The sequence below is a fragment of the Seriola aureovittata genome, chromosome 12 (assembly GCF_021018895.1).
Source record: "Seriola aureovittata isolate HTS-2021-v1 ecotype China chromosome 12, ASM2101889v1, whole genome shotgun sequence".
NCBI classification, from domain to species: domain Eukaryota; kingdom Metazoa; phylum Chordata; class Actinopteri; order Carangiformes; family Carangidae; genus Seriola; species Seriola aureovittata.
Genome location: NC_079375.1, coordinates 21,274,672 through 21,291,086, shown reverse-complemented (window position 1 = coordinate 21,291,086; position 16,415 = coordinate 21,274,672). Strand labels below are relative to the sequence as shown.

General features: G+C 38.3%; 1 long non-coding RNA gene across 2 annotated transcripts in view; it reads left to right on the top strand.

The window, feature by feature from the left end:
• Positions 1–708: 708 nt before the first annotated feature.
• Positions 709–16,415, top strand: part of LOC130179373 (uncharacterized) — a 92,985-nt gene continuing 77,278 nt past the window's right edge. For both annotated transcript variants that reach the window (XR_008829284.1, XR_008829283.1), the window contains exon 1: positions 709–1,693. This is a non-coding gene — a long non-coding RNA (uncharacterized LOC130179373). The remainder of the gene's footprint in view (positions 1,694–16,415) is intronic.

Below are 16,415 nucleotides of genomic sequence, written 5' to 3'. Positions count from 1 at the left end.
TTTCCTCTGACTTCTTTGATGAATCCAAAGGTCATTTGAGCTGAGGAGCATATTCACATCTTTGAGACTAATTTGGTTTGAATTGTGAGGGGAGGAGCGTCTCCAAAGCGCAACTGACACCTTGAGCTCTTGATAGGTGACATTTTCAAAAGTGGCAATCATTTCGCTCTGGCTTTCTGCCAGCAATACATACACCTCATTCCGCCTGTTATAGTCCAAGACCTCCAAGACCCTTTCTAGTCTATGTGTCTTTTTGCTTTTTATCTCATACTGCTAGGCAACATTTAAGTTTCCATACTGTGTGCATCAGATTGAGCAACAGTATTTGTTTAAAAAAAAAAAGAAAAGCAAAGCAGAAGTTCAGATCAAGTTATTTCTCACTTGCTTGGTTATAAATCTGCGCAGTAGTGCATTAGTAAAAAAGCTGCTTATGTGAAACGATGCCCAAAAATGACTCGTACATACTCAGGAGAAAAACAGTTTTATTCTAACTACTAGATTCTTCAAAGATGAACCACTACAGGCACATAATGGGTCCTCAATGGAAGAGATGTGTACTTTTAATCCATTATTTGGGTTCTGCATGTTCTGATAATCTACAAATGTTTACAAATTCAGCCTAAAAGAAAGTTGCTAAAGTACTAAAATTAAAGTAATAAAATGACTCAGACACAAAAAAAAACAAAAAAAAAAACACATCATGTTATTGTTTTTGCTTTCAATGTGATCTCAGGAGTCTCTGCAAAGAAGTGGATTGCCCCATGTGAAATAAGGTAAAATGAATTGAGACTAAACAGCAGAGGCCTGGGTTCAATCATGGACATGTTTTTCAGATTGACTTTGGACTGAGCCCCTTCACTCTAAAACTTTCACACTGAGACTCTGGCCTAGGGCCCTCTGACAGTTTCCCAGAACTTCTGTCTCTTTACCGTGGGGATAGTATCTTCCTCATAGTGACTCCTAGTGGTGTTCTGCAGGAATTACACATTATTACTGTAATTTTCATATATGGTAATTTTGTAATCATTTTCTTTGTGATGCGTTTTGTAGTGCGTCGTCACAACCATTTCGTCCTTATTTTTATTGAGCTCTATCACTTGTTGAAACACCGCCCCCTACAGTCCGTAAGGATATTGCACCTAACGTATGGGCAGCTACGTCAGGCCTACTGAAGGGACGCCAGGTGAAATGATGCGTCGGTTGATAAACAACAGTTAACAATTACGTGTGTCCATGTCAAAGCGCACTGCTACTGTCAGTAGCCAGGACTCTAGGAAAACAAACCATGGAGTGACGCCAGCCGCAGCTTTTTGCTTAAAAAAGAAAAAGAAAAAAAAAAGCCAACCGTTTGAACAGACAATTAGCAACCTCCTTCAGATGGAACGACGCAGTTAGCTACATGTTGCTAACACTGTTGCTAATGTTATTAGCTAACCTGCTTCTGTTAAGACCACCTAGCTAGCTGTAATGTAGGATGGATATGTGAAGTTTGGTGAAAAACTAATTCGCCAAATTTGGTTTGGAAATCAACGGGACGCCATCTGGTAGAGGTGAGACGACTTGGACAGTATATCAACGGATTATTTTGTGGAGGACACAACGTCCAGAGGGAATTTCTATGACGTGGTTATCGGACACATTGCCGCCATGAAGGACGTTGCCTGTAGCCATGGGTCTTCCTCTTCAGAAACCGGTAGGTGGTGACTCAAATACACCTTTCTCCTACTCTCTTTGCTGGCTCTGTCGTTTTACTGGCGGCACAGTTGCCCGCCGTGGCTGTGTATATGATTGTTGTGCAGGTGCTGTTCTGTAATATTTCTCTAAATCTGACATGTTTTCTTGGATTACGCTGCTTGTGTTTGATTCAGAATTGCTTGTTGTCTAAACAAAACAGCCACCAAAGTGGAGTTGACCTGCCAGGACCTTAAAAAGTTGTCAAGTAACTGAGACTTACGTGTACTTGTCTGTTTGTAGCTTTGGAATAGTTTGGAGTTTTCTTTGCTTTTATGATGCGTTTTTATGATTAATTATGTTGGTGACTTCATGTGGAATACTGTACATAGATATTTTTGGGCCCCAAAAGATGGTGTGCGTGTGTGTAAGCCATGTGTTTGACACATGCATCGATTGGTTTTGACGTGAATACAAAAATGTGTTCTGTGACTGAATGTGCTGTGGCTCCAAATATACTGACACTGAGTCAATATCCAAATAGTTAGTGAACTTTGCAATGTATTTTTAATCAAGAACATGTGTGACCTATACAGTATGTACCTAACATAATTATGTTGTAAATGTCATCCTATGGTAAAAAAATAAATACAAGATTTCAGCACTTAAAAAAACTTTTCTCCAGCCACATTTGCTTGCCTCCTTCCTCCTACTGTTTGGCAAGTTTACATTACCTGCTTCTGTTTGCCCCGTGTGCAGAGGTGTGCCAGTCACAAGCTGCTGTACAACAGCAATGGGGTGTTCCACATTTGGAGAAATCAACACAAATTATAAAAGTAACACAACAGGTGCATGAACTTTGCCAATTAAACTCAGTTTTTACACCCACTCTGTCCTGAGAGGAGGGCTAATCAGCCAGAGTCATTAAAATCACCTGTGAGTTTCAGAGCTGACTGCTAAGCTTTTAACATTATCTAATGATTAGATTGTGTTTAAACATATGTTTTTCCCATTTGTTTCGCTCAAACATATAATTATACTTTTGAATGTACAAGTGGAAGGCTGCAGTAACTGATTTATAAGAAGAGTACCATTTTGCACCTGTATAGTGCACTGACCCAGAACAAGCTAATGAACTATTCTGCCCTACCTTTGTCTGAGTGTGGGGGCTGAGGCTGAAACTGAAGCTATGGGTGATCCTCTGTACTTTTATTTAAGAGCTCTTCACAAATGCAGTTGCATTTCAACTTTCATATTGGGCTTTTTTTTTGTCCTGTACTTTATGCAGGATTCAAGATTCAGTAGTTAAATTGTGGTTTTACTGGTGGCACTGTTGCCTGTGGTGGCTGTGTGTATGATTGTTGTGCAAGTGCTGTTGTGTGATATTGCTCTAAATCTTCCATGATTGCCCGGATTAAGCTGTTTGTTTTTGATTCAGAATCGCTTGTTGTTTATACTAAACAGTCACCAACAAGAAGTGGACTCGCCAGGATCTTAGATATTTGGAATTTGCTCAAGTTTCAAGTTGTTAGTAACCTAAAGTCAACAAGTAATTAGTTTTTTGTTGCTTGTTGGATGTTTTTTATGACAGGGTGGCCGCGGGGTTGTAAAAAGTAGTGAAAGGTAGTAGATTAAATTAAACCAAATTAAGGCCAGTAAAAAGTAGTAAAAAGTAGTAAATGTCATCTGATGAGGTAGTAAATTTTTGAGCCTCCATCCAACTGGACCTATGCGTTTTTCAATTTGTTTAACTTACCTGCAGGCCATTAAATTATTAAACTTTTGTGAATTTATTTCTATGTTGCGAGTAGGACCTGAGTGATAGGAATAATCTGGGTTTTTGACATTGAGTAAAACCTATGGTCATGGCTCTATGCTGCCCCCCCCCCCCCCCCAGTGTTGAACTTAAATTAATTTATTTTTTCTGAAAGTGTAAGTCTTGTAATTGTTATGCAATTGTTTTTGACTTTTTGACATTGAGTAAAACCTATGATCATGGCTCTATGCTGCCCCCCCCCCCCCCAGGAGCCCCTAAGTTTAAAAAAAAAAAAAAAAAGAGCACAGAAAGAATAATGGGGGCACAGGTAGGTCACACTTTACGCCGCTACAGTTGTAGCATAAAGTCGTGCTGGTAGTAAAAAATATTGTGAAGGTAGTAAATTCATCCCTGAATCTCTGTAGACACCCTGTATGAGTAATTAGGTTGGTGACTTGACACTGTTCATACAATACTTTTGTATCCCATAGATAATGTTTGTATAAGTCATGTATTTGATACATGCATGGATTGGTTCTGATAGTAATTATTTAAATGCAATTTGATCATAGATGATATAGAAATTTGCTTTGAGGCCACATAAAACAAAACAAAATAGAAACTTAGAGACTTCTAATACTTTTCAGTCTCAGGTTATAGTCTCATAAAATGTTGTGTCCTAGTTTCAGCTGCTCTTGATCTATGATTTTGATGCACTTTGTCCAAATGTTTTGTGTCTTGTTTTGAGATGTTGCTACACTGTACCACACAGTTACTCCAAAGGTCAGGATACCCCCAGTACTAGCAATTGCATCATACCTTCATATTATTTGGAAAACTTTTTTCAGCTGTCTTAGAATGAAGAAAATCTTTCTTCAGTACTATGTTACCAGAGTATAGATTTAGTGGGCAGGTAAGACCTTCAGCTTTTCCTCCTCCATCAAAGCAAGCAATTGTTTGCTTTGATGGAGGAGAATGAATGGAGAATCTCAGTGCTCCTCTCCCACCTTCCCTCTCAAAAGTCTGACTGGACCTATCTTCAGTAATTCATTAATGCTGTACCAGCTGGTGACATCCTCACATGCATTTTCAATAACCTCCATTCTTAACTACAGGTGACAGCCAATAATCTCACTCCTGATACATAGACACACCCTGGATTTTGCATAATCAGCGAATGCGCCTTTGTTAACAAACGTAATAAATGAGATGCTGGGTTTTTTTTCCGCCTTAAGGTGAGCGCTCATTGTAAGTGTTTCCTCCATGACGCTATATACACCTCTGTTTATTCCTTTATCTTCAGTCCAGTCCCTCCGCATGCGGGATGAAAAATGGGAGAGAGTGCATCGGCTGCAGAGGAGGCGAAGAGTGTCCTCCCTCAGTCTGTCACTAATGCTTCATTAGATACTTGGCGGGGCCATTCATCGCTGTTATCGCCTGGCCACAACGTGGCCCTATGCTACCTATTCCTCACACACACACACACACACTCACACATGCTTGTGTTTTTTAGACATTCACGCAGCTGACACAATTATGTGCTGTACACATCCACGCTTTCAGAAATGTATACGGACACATGATTACGCCTTTGTTTCATCATTGTCCATTCAGCACTGCTGATACCTCCACCTGCTCTATAAGTCTTCCTTCCTCTAATTCCTCTTTTTGAATGTTGACATCCTCTGCAATCCCTCCTAAGAGTAATTATTCAGGTTGCAAACACTCATGGGTTTGTTGGCAGTGAAGCATATGGATATTCACATTCCATCATGGAGTCTGCAGGTTATCCACATATACACACAAACACACGTACTGGTGCTATGAGTGTCTCATTGGATCTTGGTGTTGATTAATCTCTGAGCTGGTTGCACTGAAGAGAGGTGTTCCATTACTGGATTTCAGTGGTTTGATATATTGATTAAGACATTACTCTGATTAGGAGATGAATTAAGCACACTTCAGGTGCTCACTCTCAGCATCCATTTAAATCCCTTCCAGGGCACTAGCTTGTGTTATAAACCATTGGCTCTGTGCGTGCTAAATTTGAAAATGGGCTTCATTATATGTGCAAAGCATGTGTTGACACTCTAATTAAAGCTAAAATGGCATATATTTTTTAAGTGAATTATTGCAATGACCATTGGTGCTGCATTCCTTCTGGTTGTTGCTCTGAAATGGCAGTGGACCAGCAAATTCTATAGACAAAAATCCTTTGTCTGCTGTCTAATCAGCCAACTAATTGAAAGTTTTGGCTGTGACTCATCTATAGTATGTTCTTCTGTATTCATGTTATATATTATATATTGTAGTCTAGATGAGGCCTAACACAGTTTTCTTTGGTTTTTGACATTTATAACCATCCTTTTTCTCCTTATCCAACCTACATCTTTTGATGAGTGTAATCTTTAGGTGACTGAGGCAGAGAACATGAAAACTGAATTCGATTTATGCACACATGAACACACTAATTTACATAATACTTTTTAAAAAACAATTTGAATTCTATGCAATTCTTTCCATTTTAATTTGGTAATGTAACAGTTTTTTTTTTTTAAGGCCATTCATTCAAATCTTCAATTAACTATATCATCATGTTGAATTACAGTTATAATTCAACATTTTGGGTTTCATGCTACTTGGATATTATGATTCGTAGTGGCATTATTATTGCTGAGCATTGGATGAGAATATGGATACCACTGTCATGTCATTATGGTAAACATGAAGCTACAGCCAGCTGGTTAGCTTAGTTTAGTGTAAAGACTGGAAACGGGGGATACTACTAGCTGTATGCACCTACCAACACCTTTCAGTTTGCTGATTACATGTTGTGCCTTGATTGTTTAATTTATACAAAAACTGAAGTGACTCCAGGAAGTGTTTTTGTATCACATAACCTCCAGAAAATCTTTCCTGGCTACAATAGTTCAACTCAGTTGTCGTTACGTGCACCATGGCAGCCATGACCAGGAAAAGTGAATTTATGATTGAGGCTGTTGATTGAGAGTTACATGTTAAGCAACAGCACAGAGGTCCATAAAGTGCCTGTTGTTCAACAAATGCATTTAAAATTGCACTTGATTTCCATTGTTGACTATTTATTTACATAAATATGAAAGTATTAGACAGTAATTTTCTCAGACAGCCAAACAATAGGCTTGGTCAGGGAGGTCTTAACATTAGTTCCGCTTGTGTTTCCAGTCAGACTTGGACCTCCCCTATTTCTTTTTTTTGCGGGGAGGGGGATATAATTTGCGAGTAATGGAGTACTCGCTCATAAGGTAACGAGAGTACTTGAATATTGAAATTATTGAAAATGCCCATCCCTACTCCCTGTTTTTCAAACATTTTCCGTTGTGAGTGCCAGCACACAGGGACACAATTGACAGTGCATGATTGACAGTTCCAACTAAAGGTCTGTAGGTGTACAGCTTATTATCTTAACTTTGAAGAAGTCATCACTTGGTGTAGGGAGTGGAGTCACTTGTTTGAGACTGCACTTCCCAGAATTCCCTTTTCAATTAAAGAGTACTGAGACATCTTTCCTTGAGTCTCCTGTCAATGGATTGTCTGTAGCGGCTTTCTTATCTTTGTTTGTTCATCCATGGTGTCAGTTGATTCCGAAAAGTGATCAAAGTACTGTTTTATACTGACTGGGATAATAGCACAGGCATATTTGCCATAAGGCAGTCTAAACCAATCCAGTCACTTCTCCACCACACTCCCTGGCTGGGTCACAGTGTCCTCTCTCTGCTGCTATGTGCCTCTCTCTGACAGCTCCATATTTCAGCTCCACAGGCGCCCACCCTCCACTCTGCAGGGTTACAGAACAGAGGAATGGCATGCACACAGCTTTTATTTACTTCAAATTTCTCAGTCCATTCATAACACTCACAGTGCCAGTCATTCAGCATCCCACAGGAGAACAGGGGAGCACTCCATAAAGCCGGATTAGATAGACGGATAACAGTAAAACAATTAACCTACCATATGTCCTGCAACAGAGATTAAACATGTAAAACAAAACATGCATGACCTAATCATACTAAAAATTAATGTTAATGCCTCGTTATACCAACCAAATTTTAAATTATATAATGCCTGTTTTATAGCACTTAATGATATGTGTGAAGTACCCTTTATATAAAGGTAGCAAGGGAGTGTTATATACTAACAAGATTATACAGCCTTGCTGTGGCAGCATAATGATGGGTCCTTGTGAGGCGGAAACGATTTACGGTGATGTGGAAGGGAAAAATATGGCCATGTTTATTGCAATACATTGATCTGTATGTAGATGGCTTATTGATCCATGGTCAGACAGTGTAGCTGTATTTTAGGTGTTTCCTTCAGACCACCACATACTCAATTAGCACACTTGCTTACTCAATGTCTAATCAAAAAGAATAATTGGACAGGAGCTTCAGTTGTGTCATTATGTGAGACACAATGAGAGGTGAAAGTAATGGTCTCTAATTTATTTGAAGTCCTTGTACCTACATCAGGAGGTTACATTGAAGAGTTGAAGAATTTGTCAGACAAGGTACAAGTGTGAGTAACCTCATATTTCATATTCAAGAAAGATTTTTGATCTTGATCTTTCTGAAAGCAGGAAAAGGTCCTGTTTGTCTTTTGAGTAAATAGTATATGTAGTATACATGTATAGCATATTTAATAGTAGACCTGTCCAAAGTGCCTTTTAGGGCTGATTGCTTTTATTATTATTATTATTATTATTATTATTATTATTATTGTAGATATTTAGACATTTTAGAATAATTCCAGGAAGAAAGGAAGAAAGAGAGAGATAAAGGTCCCAGAAATAGGTTTAGGTAGGTATAAGTAAGAGCACAATTAGCAGAAGTGTTCTAATGAAAATATTATATATCTTAAGCTTGGACTAAATGATATGCAAAAAAAAAGTCATACTGCAATTATTTTTGGCAGATATTGCAATACTAGTCACAATTTCAGGTGGAATTGTCATTTCATTTTCACTGGGAATATATAAAGATGATGATGATTAGATTTTTGTTGATGCTTTTACCAAACAAACAAGTTCCTTTACCTATGGAGAATATGATGTAAAGTTTGGGACATCTCTGTAGCATATCAGTGTTTCATTTATGGTATGTTGTGACACATATTACCTGTATCAAAAGTATTGCAGGTCCTGTGATTTGGATATTGCACTTGGCCATATTGTGATTTCGATAATATTTTGATTAATTGTTCAGTCCTACCTTGAGCTGTAAAACAGTTTTATGAAATTTAGTTTGTCAACAGTGGTAGATTCAGCCAACTGAATCTAGTTAATGTTAATTTCTCAAATTGCCAGATTGAAAAATAGGGCACTTTGCTGCTGTCTAGTTTGTTGTTTTCCCTCTCCATGTCAGTTCAGTTGTATTTGTGGTTGTCTATACTAGGGTTGTCACGATACCAAATTTCTGTTTCGATACCGATACCAATATATATTTCGATACTTTTCGATACTTTTCGATACTTTTTGTAAAAAGGTGAAACACTCTCAAATGTCAATATTTTCCTTTATTTTAAAACAGACTTTGGGAACAATAACACCAAGAATTAAAATAAATAATTGGCATGGGATTAAAATGTTCAATCCTTTAAAACAGTGAGAACAAGTAAAATAAAGCAATGCCATTCAAATTAAAATTACCATGTTAAATAAAATACTATAATAGCAAAAACTCCTCCTAGGGTGGCTGGCTGGCTATCACTTTTTTTCCCTTTTCAGGTTCCTAGCCAAGAAAACAAGGGTGTCTACATTTTCCTCGGTCAGTCTAGAACGCCTTGGACTGCAGATATTCCCAGATGTGCTGAAGACACGTTCAGATGCACAGCTTGATGCTGGAATACACAAATACTGTCTTGCAAACTGAGCTAAGATGGGTAGCTCTACCTGGTGATGCTTCCACCATACCAGGGGGTCCTCTGCAGGGCTAATGTCTCTTAATTGTCTATAATCAGTCATCTCTCTTTGCAGTTTATCACTGGGTGTTGTCATGGGTGTGGCAGAATCTTGTCTAGTATCTGCCCCCTTCTTTTCTGAGGCGATACTGCAGAGCAAACTCTTTAGGTCACTTCTCTTCTTCTTTGATGTAGCTGCTCCTATGTCATCCACTGACTCTTCTTGTTGCTCCTGGCTGTGCTTCCTAGGAAGATGAACTGTATCTACTTTTAGGAGAAGTTCCATCTTAACTTGTTCTTCCATAGTAACAAACATATTTTTAAATCTTGGATCTAGGAATGTTGCGATGTTTAGTGTCATCTTCAGATTGTACTCATCATATCTCTTTTCAAAGTCTTGTTTACTACTGTGCTTCATTTCCCGCATCAGTGGACTGTCACCTTCCTCATCTTCCAGGCAGGCTCTTATCTTCCATATGAGTGGCAGGACTGATGAGAGAGTAGCCTCTTTCTCTCCACTTAAGGCATCTGTGAACTCACTGAGTGGAGCCAAGACATCCCTCACTGTTTCCAGAGTTGTCATGTCTGAGTCTCTGGGCATCAGGTGCCACTTCTTTCTATCGTCCACCAGAACTGCAGAGACAGCTTGTTGCTGCTCACAGAATCGTTCCACCATGTCATAGGTGGAACCCCAGCGGGTAGGCTCATCATGAATTAGTTTATGCTGTGGTAGATTTAAAGAGGCCTGTTTCTCTTTCAGCATTCTTGTCATCTTATTGGACCTGGAGAAGGCAGAGATGGTGTTCCGGAGTCGGGACAGAGAGCTTGCCACGCGATCTATTGCTATGGCTTTCTTGACAGCCAAATCCAGGTTGTGGCCAAAGCAGGGTATCCAGTTGAAGTCATCAGCAAACGCCTTGCGGTTATTAGAAGCATTATCTGTTGTGATACCAGACATGTTGGTCATATCCAACCCCCATGACTCTATCACAATATCTTCCAAGGCTTCCTTCAGACTTTCAGCTGTGTGGTCAGACTGCAATGCAGAGCATCCTAGGCACCAGGACTCAATTTCCCAGGCTTTTGTAATATACTGGAGTGTTACAGCCATGTATGCGCTTGCAGTTCTGCTCGTCCAGAGGTCAGTAGTGCAGGCAAAGAATGGCTTTTCTGCTAGCTGTGCACTGATCATAGATCTTGTCTCGTCATATATCTTGGGAATTTCATTATACATGAAAAAATTCCTTGATGGGAGGTCATACTTTTTGTCCAAATTATGCACTAGGTTTCTGAACCCAGCTTTCTCTACTGAATATATTGGCACTTGATCCATACAGATAAATTCTGCAACTGCCCTGTTTAGCCTTTTAGCATCTTTGCTGTCCTTTGGATACTTCATATGCTGTTGAAAGACATCTTGGAGAGTAGGTTGCTTCTGAGTGGGTGGTGTCACCCTCTCTGAGCCAGGAGCACTAGACTTCTGTAATTGGGGGAGGAAGGGTGTACAGTATTTTAAATAACATGATCATTTTAATTGAATGCCATTGCTTTATTTTACTTTTTCTTATTGTTCAAAAGGTTTATGTTTTGAAACTATACATGAAACATTATATGGACATAACTAGAAAAATAAATTGAGGCTCATTCTATCATCTAGGATAGGATTAGATATTGTAGGCTAATAAAATGTTTTACAAAAATGTTTCAATATAATATTTCATTTATATTATGCATTGCCTTAATGGGTTATTTAAATATTTTAAATAAAATATATTTTTGAATGTATTTATTAACCATGGACATGTTTTAGCTCTGTATCCAGGCTACTGTGATTTACTACTGGGCTGGGAGGGGCTTTGTACTTCTTTCATTGACATTACAGTGCAGTGAACTGGTGAACAACATTATCACCTGTCGTTCTTGACTGAAGTCTTTGAACAAGTCCGCATGGTTGTCCTTTAAATGCTTCGAGAGGTTTGAGGTGTTGCCTCCTTTAGCGAGACACACCTTGTAGCACCGCTTGCACTGCGGTGCTTCTAGGTTCAACGGCTCACCTTTATCGTTTGGTTTAAACCCGAAATACTTCCAAACCGTACTTCGGGCCCCCATTTTGTCTACGAGTACGGGCTTTTCAGCAGCTGCCATCTCTGTCTACCTAATTTTTTGTTCAACCCGCTCCGTCTGTCCAAGACCCGACTCGTAATTTCTCTCTCCTCCTCAGTCTGAACATGCGAGTGCGCGTGGGAGGCGGCTTACATCCGCTCGGGCTACGTCACACTCGCTGGCCTCGCTGTGCTTAAAGAGACAGGCTCCAATTTACCAATTCATTTGCATTCAATAAAATAAAATAAAAGTACCGTTTGTTTTTAAATGCTGGTATAGTACCGTTTTCAAAACTCTAGTATCGCGGTACTATACTGGTACCGGTATACCGTGCAACCCTAGTCTATACATGATTTTGGTTCTCAGTTTGATGTTTGAAAGAATGGAGAGTGGACTGTATTTCTGTTTCAAGAAGACTGGTGAATCTTTCTGTAGCTGATGGCTTCATGTCATTTTCTGGTAACTAGCAGCTAGCTTGTTAGTAATCAAGTGTAACTGACCAACAGGTGTGAGCAGCCCAGTTAAACTTTTCAGCACATCAGATCATTGTGTAGATCTTTTCAGTTTAAATGCTCTGAATTGAAAACTCCAGGATTCATGACTGTGAGGTTTCTCCTCTGCCTCTGAAGTTAACATCAGCTCAAGCAGCTGAAATGCAGACGTGTCATTGTATCAGGAGAGTTTGATATCAAAACATTCTTAATTATTCTTAATTGAAATTGATATTTTTTCCATCAAAGGAAGTTAAGTTTACTTCTAAGATCACTTTTTTGACCAGTAGTTGATTGACAGAAAATTAATTGGCTGCCCTTTTTGATATTGATTTAATTAATCGTTTAAAGTAATTTTTCAGGGAAAAATGTCAAACATATGACAGGTATGGCTGCTAAGATTGGAGAATTGGACAAAATAAGGCATTTGATGACGTTATATGGGCTCAAAAGAATAAGTCAAGGAAATAATGAACAGATTAATCAATAATGAAAGTAATTGTTATTTGCAGCTCCACTTGAGTGAGCAACTGTTAATAAATGGAACACTCTTTGCAGCTCTTTCATAATATATCCCATCCCTGCAGATGCTCTGCTAGATCTGATAGACGTGAGGTACCATGCAAAGCTCACCTGGGCACTTGCTCACCTTCGTTGCCTCCCTCCTTTACCACTGCCCTTTCTCTGAATCCTGCAGCCCTCAGCCTCGGGGACTTGGGAAATTAATTAAACGTAAATGACAAGCTGTCTTTCTCCCACTTGTGACCTCCTTTTCCTCTGGAGCTCTGAGACAGCACATTGATTTCCCCACTGTCTGATTCTTTCAACCCATGTCTTCCTTGGATTTTTGTTTTTTTGTTGAACTGGGGAGGAGAAAGTGGAAAAATGAATGAGATGAGATGGCACGAGGGGCTACAGAAATACCGGTGGTGATGTGTGTGTGTGTGTGTGTGTGTGTGTGTGTGTGTATCCACATGGAAAGTTGGTGGATCTGTCAGCTACCACAGCCGTGCTTGTGCATCCATCTATTTACAGTATGTGCATGTATTTGCTTCTGCAAACAGTCCCTGTCAGTTGTGAAGGCTGTTCATTAACTTTCTGCTCTGTTCCCATGGCGTCGCCTCCCCTTCCTGTTCTGTGTTGTGTTGAATCTGTCCAGTTCAGAGAGGAAGGTCACTCGGTGGAGAGAGGCATCCTACAGAGACCTCATTAGCATACATTCATGCTGTTTTGACTAGTTTTGCTGTCTTTCTGAGATACCAAGCATAAAACGAAAACTAGATGTGACAAATTATATTAATAGTCAGTGAATTACATAAATAGTTAAAGAAATGTATTAATAAGAGATGAATAAATAATTATACAGATTAATAATGATTATAAATCTTATAATATATATATTTAATTTAGGGAGAAGTAGAAAAAAATTTAGTATTTAAATGTGAAATGACGGGACTTCATTCTGATGAATCTCAGTGTCACGGACCAAGCAGTTAGACAAAGGACACCGGTGTAAAAAGGAACATATTTAATTAAAGTATACCAAAAATCCTAAAAAAGTTACAAAAGTAATTATCAAATAACTGGAAAAAGAACAAAAGTTGGGCCCAGAAATCAATAATGAAGCTAAGGCTTCAACCTAAAGCAACACAATCAAAAACTGACCTCTCTAACAAATGAAACCGGGTTATATATACACATGGACTAGTCCAACACAAACCCAAAAAGGGGACAGTAACTAACAATTAACCTATCAAATCATTATCAAATAACTAAACATAACAAGTTAACTGAAGCCTATCTACCAAAAAAATAAATAATATTTCAAAATAAATAGTCCGTTCACAAATCAAACAAAGAACCTTTGGCTCTGGTGATTCAGCCTTCCCCTTTTCCCATCTTCAAGATGGCTGCTTCCCACTTCCTGTGGGCAGTCCATAAGAAGCTCCCTTTCCCCCCGCTTCCGGCCTTTTGCCAGAGGAACTCAGGAGGAGAACAAAGAAAAAGTAATTATTCACAACAAAACAGAATGTTAACTAGATTGTGTATACCCAAACTAGAAAACAAAACTGTCAATGAAATAAAGTGTAATATATGAACACAAAAGACTATGTGTAATGTATGTATTTGAAAATGTTTGTGTAAAGAAAATGTAAACAACATTACTAACACTGGTGGTGGACAGCAACTGATGCAGCCACCACACTCAGACAAAATTTGTCAATATCATTGAGCATACAGAGTCGCCGACCTGAGTTAATGTGTCATTTTTTGTGTGTTTCTGCATTCTATCATTTAGATGTATACAACACAATATATCAATTGAACATGAAACTTTACAAATGAAATGAATGAAAATCAAATTTGAAATTTAAAAAACTTTTCTCTTATTCTGTGTCCAGTGAACTGGAGATGCTGATGTCAAAGAGTTTGTCGTGGTCTGGTCAAAAATCTGTCAGCTTCTTTTCAAAAACATCAAACATCAACATCAAAGCACCCAAACCACACACCAGCAGCATGTTGATGCACATCAACCCCTATTGACATGTGTTGACCCATTGGGACAGTGTGTGCAGCTGACCTAGTTTCCTGCACTGATGTGTGTCAACTTTCCAGACAAGCAGCAACTTCATCATTTATTACATTCCTACTACTGTATCTTGACTATTCCTTCTAATATAGGACACTTTCACTATGTGCTTTACTGATGTGCATCAAATGCGTTATAAAACCATAGAATTCATTACTTAGAAGTACATTTGTTTTGATATCAGTGATGTTGATAGGTTTTCAATGTAGTGAGTCCCCGGGACCCACAGGTGGTGATTTGAGTGGGTCCCTAGGAAATTCAATGGGTCCCAAATTAATTTTTTTAATTTTTTTTTTATTTCTTATTCTTCTATTTCTTAAATTGTAGTGTTAAACTCCTTTGATGGTGGTATGATATGGTTATAATTAACGGATATATTCATGTACGTTCAAAATGTATCTGAAATTAAACAATTAAGATTCCAAATCTGAAAAGTTTATTGCAAAACAACTGTCACAGCGGCATGACATACAAAATTCAAATAAAATAGCATTTTTGTAGCAACATAAATAGCATCAAAATAAATTACTAAAATTCAAATGAAAACAAAATGGTGTCTGTAGTACCAAAATAAATTATCAATAAAAGCGCTGATTTTAACACATAAACAAAACATTCTCATCACCATGACAGAGTCAACAAATAAATTGTCACCAAAATAAGACCAAAATCTTCTTGTCTGAACATCAACTAAATCAAATGAACTGAGTTAATCACTGTGAAACTTTTAGCACACAAATGAAACTTAACTAACACAGTGGAAAGTCTGTTGAGAAAAATAAAGTGATGCAGATATGTTTGTGGTGTATTGTAAGCAGCTTATTAAGCTACGGAGTACGTTTTATTTATTTCATTACAGCACATCCCCTAGACGTTAAAACATTGTCGACATGAGTGAACACAGCATCGAGCAGTGGAAACATGAGTTTATTTACTACTATGAAGTTCGTATCTTTAATTGTTGAAATGAAATCCGCGATGACTGGCTAATTGTTGTGGTAGTGGCTAAACTAGCATGTCGCTATACTGTGCACAGGGAATCACGTCTGCAGACAGCGAAGTTACTTTTGCTAGTTACTGTGATATTAAACACGAGTTGTGGGAAAAATGAGTTTGAATGAGTCCCTGGGACGCATGGATATTGAGTTTACTGCGTCCTTTCAGATTTTAATGCGTCAGGGACGCAGGACGCGTACCTAGCAACATCACTGGATATGCCAAGTAGAGATGCAATTGATGAGTATTATTATTACCAGTTAATAATATGTACTGTTAAAGATTAGAAAATGGAAAAAAACAAAACAAAAACAGCTCCTACAGTCTGCTAATTTCCATGTCTTCAAATTTCTTGTTTTGTCATCTGTCCAAATCATAGAGGACCCTGGAGCCTTAAAGAACATTTGAGAAAATGGGACCAGTAAATGTTGGGCTTTACAAAAACGACTTAAAAATTGCTAAATTTCTGTCAACTACTGTAATCAGTTATTCATCTTCATCAGACAGCTCTAATGTCTAATTTCAGTTGTAAACATTTGGAAAATGATGTGCAGTACTACAAACATACTGAACTAACATATGAATATGAAATGGGATATTTGTTGCACCCTCCATTGCATCCAATCACCAGACCGCCTCCAATATTGGATAATTCTGCAAAACCACAACTTCCTTTTTAAAAGGTGTCTCCACAATGTCACAGTATGATTAAAAGCTTAGACAATTAAAACCCTTGGTTAAGGTTAGGGAATGGAGCAACTTTAATTTTTTGGTGCCAGTGTGAAACTTTGGCAGATCAAATTAAATTTGATATTAATTTCATACTACTTTTGCTAATATTAAGTTAATACAGTCGTGGGAACGCAAGCCAAAT